Source organism: Papaver somniferum, chromosome 4, assembly GCF_003573695.1.
Source record: "Papaver somniferum cultivar HN1 chromosome 4, ASM357369v1, whole genome shotgun sequence".
Classification (NCBI taxonomy): domain Eukaryota; kingdom Viridiplantae; phylum Streptophyta; class Magnoliopsida; order Ranunculales; family Papaveraceae; genus Papaver; species Papaver somniferum.
Window position 1 is genome coordinate 24,310,609 of NC_039361.1, and position 8,714 is coordinate 24,319,322.

The following is an 8,714-nucleotide window of genomic DNA, read 5'->3' on the forward strand; positions in this document are numbered from 1 at the left end:
GGAAATCTGACCCAACATTTAAAAAGTTGGAAAAATGCCACATTCCGTTAGAAATCCAGTTAAGTCACATGTGTGAGCTTATACATGCGAAAAAAAAGCCAAATATATCCTTCAGAATTCAGGGTTTGGGGTTCAAAATTCAGGATTCAAGGTTTAGGGTTCAAGGTTTAAGGTTCGGGTGGTGGTGGCGTCGGTTTAGGGTTCAAGGTTTTGGCACGTGAGAACTCGCACACGCGGAGTTAACTGAGATTTCTAACAGTGGGACAGTTTTCCAACTTTTTTTAACGTTGGGGCAGTTTTCCAAGATTGCACTCCAAATTGGGGCAGTTTCCCAATTTTCCCTTTCTGCTTTATGAGGAAGTAAGAATGGAGCTGGTGGGTGAAGGCGTAATGTTTCTTTTACGATTGCTTGCAGATAAGGGAGCCGGATAATATCTGACTCTTCGATCGGTCGGTCTTTACCTATGATGTTTGAAAGCTCTTGTTGTGCCTTCGTCATCTTAGACGGGTTATGAAGTAGTTCAGCCAGTGCCAATTCCACCGTGGCTGATATAGTATCTGGCGCGGCCATTAGTAAGTCCTGTTTCATGATCCATTTTGTAAGACTTTCAAACACTAATTCTCATATAAAAGCAACAAAACTTCGATCACATGCTCAATACTGGATACAGTCTAGTAAAACAAATGTAATATTTTAGCCAAAGATTATGTGATGCTAGCAAGTTTGGAACTCGTATCACTTTTGGAATAAATTAAATTATAGGGTAACTTGCCGAGAAGGTGGAGATGCCGAATAAAAACAAGCACTATGAAGAAGAAAATTTTCACTTCTGCTAGCTTTTTTTCTGCCATAGTACATGACATTTCCTTTTCTTTATCGCCCATGTAGAATGAGATACCAGTTCCGTAATGGTTGCTCTTAAAATTTTCTGTTTTATCAACGGGGTCTAAAGTCATTTCTAAAGAAGCCGGGCTTGGGACATTTGGGGCCGCTGGAGCACAACTCCACTATGACACTATCACTACGGATTTTAACATGTACTTATCCATGTCATCTAGAAAGGAGAAAGATATGCATGGATGTTATTTCCTTTTTATGATTGGTCACTACGAATTATGTGTGAATAATGGTGTTGCTAGCTTTCAGATATTCAACAGGCATCTAACAGATCTAACTGGTCAACGAAAGCAGCACTTGTTATTACGTGTTATGAGTCTGGCTCAAACCACACAAACATAGAATGAAGTTTTCTCGGCTGGATCAGAATCAAAGTTTTTGAGAGTATGCATGCATGCGTATAATCATGGAAAATTTGTTGGTTGGTCCTGGGCCCATATAGTTATTTATAGTAGTGTCCAACCGGATTTTTTTTTTATCGGGAGGTCCAAAATTAATTGAAAACATTGAAATGACCATAATATCCTCTACTACCAAACATGTGCGTGTCTACACCCTTATTATATTGAGTACATATCTCTGCTGCATTGCTTACAAATTTGAGTACATATCTTATATACTTATAAATTCGAGTACATATTTTCTGCACTACTTACAAATTTGAATATGTATCTTCTATACTACACTACTTATAAATTCGAGTACATATCTGCTACACTGCTTACAAATTTGAGTACATATCTTCTATACTACACTACTTACAAATTCGACAATATATCTGTTGCTTATAAATTCGAGTACATATTTGCTGCACTGCTTACAACCTTATTATATCGAGTACATATCTGCTACATTGCTTATAAATTCGAGTACATGTCTGCTGCACTGCTTACATAAATTGAGTACATATATGTTATATTGCTTACAGAATTTGAGTACATATCAGTTTAACCTCAACACTGGATTTTAACCTTCAACATCAGTTTCACTGCATTCAAATGGGCGTTCATACTGATATCAACACCTGCAACAATTCAATGAATTCATAAGTCAGTATTGGATGTATGTACTGCTAGATGATAACTTTAAGTGAATACAACAAAATCAAAGCAGTTGTTTCAGTACTCCATATATGTACTGGTGATAAACAAAGAAAAAAGCTATACAAAACTAGCACATATTTCAGTATTTCGCATACGTACTCATGGATCAAACAAAAAAAGTTGCAAAACTCTGAATAAAACAGAATCAGAAGAAGTTCTATCAGCACGTCATATACTTACTGCGTATTCATGAACTAAAAATCAACTGCATGTAAAGAAAAATTGATGAATCGATGAATATAACATAATCAAAGCACATATTTCGGTATTACATATACGTATTAATGGATCGAACCCAAAACCAGTGGAAAAACTCTGGATATAACCGAATCAAAACACATATTTCAGTATAATTTAATGAATCAACGAAAAATATATAATCAAAACACTTTTATTTTAGTATCCCATATATATACTTCTGGATCAAACAAAAAAAAGTTATGAAAATATAAATAATAACAAAATTGATTCAGCAGTTTTCAGTACGACATATATGTACTGCTGAATCATACAAATTAAGTGATGAATCCATGAGTAAAACAAAATCAAAGCCGATCTAAAACCTAATAAATTAATAAAAAACTGGAAATCATCAAAATCAGTTGGGAATACATCTATAACGATTACCAAAAAGTGATGAAAATATAACTAATAACAAAATTGATTCAACAGTTTTCAGTACGACATATATGTACTGCTGAATCATACAAATTAAGTGATGAATCCATGAGTAAAACAAAAACCAAAGCCGATCTAAAACACTAATAAATTAATAAAAAAAACTATAAATCATCAAAATCAGTTGGGAATACATCTATAACGATTACCAAAAAGGAAAAAAAATATAAAACATCATGAAAATCGATTTGATCCTCATGATTCGGTTGAAAAAACAAATTAAAAAAAAAACTAACAAAGAATCAAATAAGATGATTAGAAAACATACCTGGAACAAACAATCTTCAAAAACCATGTCGAGATTTCGAAGATGCATCGAGAGGAAAGAGAGAAAAAATGTATCTGAAAAAATGAGCTCGAGTAGAAATATGAAACTGATTATAAACCTCATAGAGAAGGGGTATTTCGGTGATTTTAAAAATGCACAGAAAAGGTCCCGCACGTGTATGGACCAGGGACTAAAAATTTGAGTCCAATTTTATTGTTTTCTTTTTATTACGGACCTCCCGTTACTGGGCTTTAGTGGGTGGACCTGTCACTAACTAAGAACACCATAATAGTACCTATAGGTAATTCCTACTATAATCATCTGTAGAAGGAGAGATGCATGCTTACAATCATCTGATGCCGACGTTCAACATCAAAATAGATATTAAAGCTTATACCAAATAGAATAGATATTAAAGCTTATACCAAATATAAAATAAAAACAAAACAAAACAAAAAAAATAGTGCCAACTGATAGAACATGAGCATCATAGAAAAACTAAACAGATTGAGAGAGAAATATCTATTGCATTGTGTTTATTAGATTGGCAAAGCCGTAGTACATATACAAAGATTACAACGAAAAGAAAGGAAACAAAATATACAAAAGATACGTACAGGGATCGTACAATATTATGACAACACTAAATATATATGCAGTGTAAAGATACATGTAAAGATATATAGTATCTCGTAACCCCCCACCCCCCCCCCCCCCCCCCCCCCCCACCCACCCACAAGATGGTGCTGAACTCATCTTGAGTCTGGAAAGCAAGAACTTTAGTCGAGGAGCAGGATGTGACTTGGTGAATAAATCTGCCAATTGAAATTCTGAGCTTACGTGAGGAAGAGCAATTGTTCCATGCTTAAAGTGATGTCTTGTAAAATGAAAGTCAATCTCTCTTTGCTTTGTTCTTTCATGAAAAACGTCATTATGAGTAATTTGAATTGCAGATTCGTTGTCACAAAATAGAGGTGTAGGCGTAGAAATGACAACTCCCATGTCACTGAGTAACCATCGAAGCCATATGATCTCAGAAGTAGTATGAGCTAGAGCTCGATATTTTGCTTTAGCACTTGAACGAGATTCAACAGTCTGCTTCTTACTTCTCCAAGATATAAGAGAATCTCCCAAGAACAAGCAGTACCATGTAATGGATCGCCTATCTGTAACATCCCCTGCCCAATCTGAATCTGAGTATGCTCTAAGAATAAGTTTAGATTTAGATGAGAACTGCAACCCCTGATATAAGGTTCCCTTGAGATAACGAAGTATTCTAAGAACAACAGCATAATGAGAAGAACGAGGAGCTGACATGAATTGACTTACAATATGAACTGCATGACTTATATCAGGCCGAGTAATGGTTAAGTAATTCATACTTCCTACCAATTGTCGATATAATGTTGGATTGGATAAAAACTTTCCATCTGAAGGACCATGTCTGACATTCACTTCTAGTGGAGTGTCTGTAATTTTAGCATCAGTAAATCCAGAGCGTGCAATGATTTCAGATGCATATTTAGCTTGAGAAACGAAATAACCATCGGCTGACTTGCTCACCTCAATACCAAGAAAATAACTGAGTGGACCAAGATCCTTCATTTGAAAACATGTAATTAGATGGTTTTTAATATCTCTGATACCTTCAATATCACTGCCAGTCATAACCATATCATCTACGTACAATAGAAGGATAACAATACCTTTGTTTGATGATCGTGTAAATATTGCTGAATCGTAGTAACTCTGTGTAAAGCCATATTGAAGAATTGCATTACTGAATTTTCCAAACCAAGCACGAGGAGCTTGTTTCAGTCTATAGAGAGCTCGACGAAGTTTACACACCTAATTTGGAGCATGATCTAATCCAGGAGGAGGACACATGTAGACTTCTTCTTGCAATTCCCCATTAAGAAATGCATTTTTCACATCCATTTGATGAAGATCCCACTGTCGAACATCATCAACTTCAATGAGTGTACGAACAGTTACCATGCGAGCAACAGGAGCAAATGTTTCCTCACAGTCTATGCCATATTCTTGAGTATAACCCTGAGCAACAAAACAAGATTTGCACCGTTCAAGAGTCCCATCTAACTTGGTTTTTACTTTGTGGACCCATCTGCTTCCAACAACTAATTTTCCAGGAGGGAGATCTACCATTTCCCACGTACCAGCTTCTATGTGCAGTCAACTCATCTGTCATCGAATCATGCCAGTCTGGTATAGCTGCAGCTTCTCTGTAGTTTCTTGGTTCATAAACATGCATAATGGTAGATAATGAGCAATGATAGTCAGGGAACTTAGATGGAGGTCTTCGATGACGAGGTGGCAATGTGTCAACTTGAGAATCAAAATCTCTTTCCAAGGCAGCATTGTTAGGTGGAGGCATAGAGTGGTCGGACACAACTGGAATCTGATGAGTATCATCAGTATGTGGAACAGTTTCATTACTAGACACATGTACTAGAGATGTATTGGTGCTAACTTCACTAGAAAAAGGATCAGTGCAAAAGAAATTCTCAAAGGAAGATGATTTACTGTTTGGAAGAGACCAAATGGAACCTTTTCCCAAAAGGTTACATGTCTAGAGACTCGAAGTTTTCTACTAACAGGATCATAGCAGCGATATCCCTTCTGTTCAATACTTATAGCCCAGAAACACACAAAGAATATTCTTTTGAGTATGCTTATTTCGTTCACGCTCGGGAAGGAGAACAAAACATGTTGAACCAAAAATTTTAAGCTCAGAGTAATCAGGTTTCTTACCATAAAGGCATTCATAAGGAGAAATACCTCCAATGATAGATGTTGGAACACGATTGATGGTATAAACTGCTGTAAGAACTGACTCTCCCCAGAAATTTGATGGAACTGATGCAGAAACAAGTTGGGTTCTAGTTGTTTCGATAATATGACGATGTTTACGTTCTGCAACTCCGTTCTGTTCTGGAGTTTCGGTACACGATAGTTGTAATAATGTGCCTTGAGTTTTGAGAAAATCTTTGAAAGGAGTGGATATATATTCACCTCTTTGATCATCACGAAAGATTTTGATAGATTTACCAAACTGAGTTTTGACCATAGTTGAAAAGATTACATATAAGTTAAGAAATTTTGTTCTTGAATTAAATAGATAAACCCAAGTAACCGAGAATAATCATTAATGAAACTCACATAGTATAATGCACTTCCTTTTGACATCACTGGAGATTTACCCCAAACATCAGAGTGAATAAGAGAAAAAGGTTCAGTAGTTTTTGAGGTGCTTGCATTAAAAGAAAGTGCTGGTTGTTTTGCCAGTTTACAAGAAATGCAACTAGCTTCTTTGTCTACTTGTGTATCTCCTAGTAGACCTTTATTGACCATATATGATAGACGAGAAAATGAAACATGACCTAGTCTAGAATGCCAAGACATAAAAGGAAATGTGGAATGAGATGTAGAGGTTGTAGCAGCAACATGATTTCTGAGTTTTGATGGAATAATCAGAGTCCGTAGAAGATACAATCGACCCACTATACGGGCTATCCCAACTAGCTTCCCTGTTTTGAGATCCTGAATAGCACAACCAATAGGAGAGGAAACAATGTTAAAACCTTGATCATATAGTTGACCAATTGAGATGAGATTCATTGTAATATTAGGAGTAAGAAGAACATCTGGTACAAAAATGTTATTTGAATCTCTAACCACCCCAATGTGACTGGCGGTTACAACAGTTCCATCAGCAGTGTGAATCTTAGGAGCAACAACTGGACAAAGACTGTCAAAGATTTTTGAATCATGAGTCATATGATTGGATGCTCCAGAATCTTGGTACCATCCAATTGAGAAAATACCTGAGGAAGTAGAAAAGAATGATGCAACTGCAGTATTGTTACTGACTGAAAGAGCTTGTTTAATCATCTTCTGTATGTCAGCAAGACTAGGTGATGATGTATCAGAAGGAACTATTGATTGAGATGGTGCAGATGGTAATGCTTCATCATATGAAACTGGTGCAGCAGAGAATCTACTTGAACCATTAAACCTGGTTGTACCGTTAACGTTTAATCTCCGCATATTCCTGGAGGTTGAAGATGTACAGCTTCTGGTAGAATGCCCAAGTTCTTTGCAGTAGTTGCACTGTGTGGTAGGAGTATCTTGCGGTATTGCAGAAGGTGGTAGAGTGCAGTTCCTTGCTATGTGACCAGTTTTCTTGCAATTATGACAAACAGGTTGTGAAGAATCACGCTGTGTTGCAAAACTATTCTTCTGATTGTTGAAGTTTGGACGAGGTGCAGGCATAGCAAATACTCCTGATATTTCTGGCTTGATCCGTTTGCGTGTTTCTTCAGTGATCAGCTCAGATAAAGCAGTTTCTACGGATGGAAGAGGTGAACGATGAAGAATAGCACCTCTGACTGATTCAAACTCTTTTCGTAGAGCCATCAAGAGTTGAACCAGTCTTGTCTCTTCTCTATATTTTCCCATATTGCCAAATCAGTTGTTCATTTTGGCTCCATAAATGCAAGTTGATTCCAAATCACAGACATCTCAGAGTGAAAGTCAGAAATCGATTGATCTAATGGTTGCTTCATAGAACAAATATCTTGTTCAAGTTTGTATCTTTGAGCAAAGTTAATTTGTGTGTACCTTTTTACGAGAAAGTCCCAAGCATCTTTAGCAACTTCAAAACTTGTAAGTTGCATACTGATTAAAGTAATCACTGTGTTGCCAATCCAAGTCAGGATCTTGTGATTGTTTGTCTCCCAGGTTTCAAGACTACTTGTTGATGTTTCGGTTCCCTTATCTTTGATGATAGAAGTAGATTATTTGGGTTTTGTTTCTGTCTCATCTATGTATTTCCACATGCTTTTGCCTTTGAGAAAACTTTTCATAAGGAAAGACCAGTGAGTGTAATTAGTACCATCTAGTTTTGCAGTAATAGGCTGAAAATCTTCGCGTGACATGATTGTCAGGAGGATGAGAAAAAAAGTAACCGGATTAGGGTTTAAAAACTAAATATAAAAAGGTGTTGAGACACAAGAGTAAAAGATTCCTGGCTGGCTTAAGGAGATTGTTTGTTTGCAGCAGAAGGTGGCATTTCAGATCTTACCTGGCTCTGATGCCATGATAGAACATGAGCATCAGAGGAAAACTAAACAGATTGAGAGAGAAATCTCTATTGCATTGTGTTTATTAGATTGGCAAAGCCATAGTACATATATAGAGATTACAACGAAAAGAAAGGAAACAAAATATACGTATAATATTATGACAACACTAAATATACATGCAGTTAAGAAGAGGATATGTAAAGATACTATAATATCTCGTAACACCAACCTTAAGTAAAGCTTTGATGTCGTGACGTTGAAGCTCAAGACCATTGTCATGGGAAGGACCAAGAATTATATCAAGCAAGTCATTCGAACTACTACTCTTTCCTTCTTTAGCTAGCTCCAACTTATGATCTATTATTTTATCAAATGTATCATCCATTATTCTAGTATAATTTCTCATGCGGCGTTTAATACCTTGCACATCCATGAAGCTTATTATCGGAATATAATCAGAAAGATTAGGTTTTCCAGCTTCCAACATTCCTTGTCTAAGTGCAGTTTCAAACGTAGAATCTCAACTATAATCAGCTACATCAATAGAAAAGAAACTACTTGAGATCAAGTTAAGAATAGTAGTAAAAGCAGCATGACCAATATCAACCACGGATTCCGAGCTTGCATTTTGACAAATTTTTGGCGTCTTAATGAATCAAGCT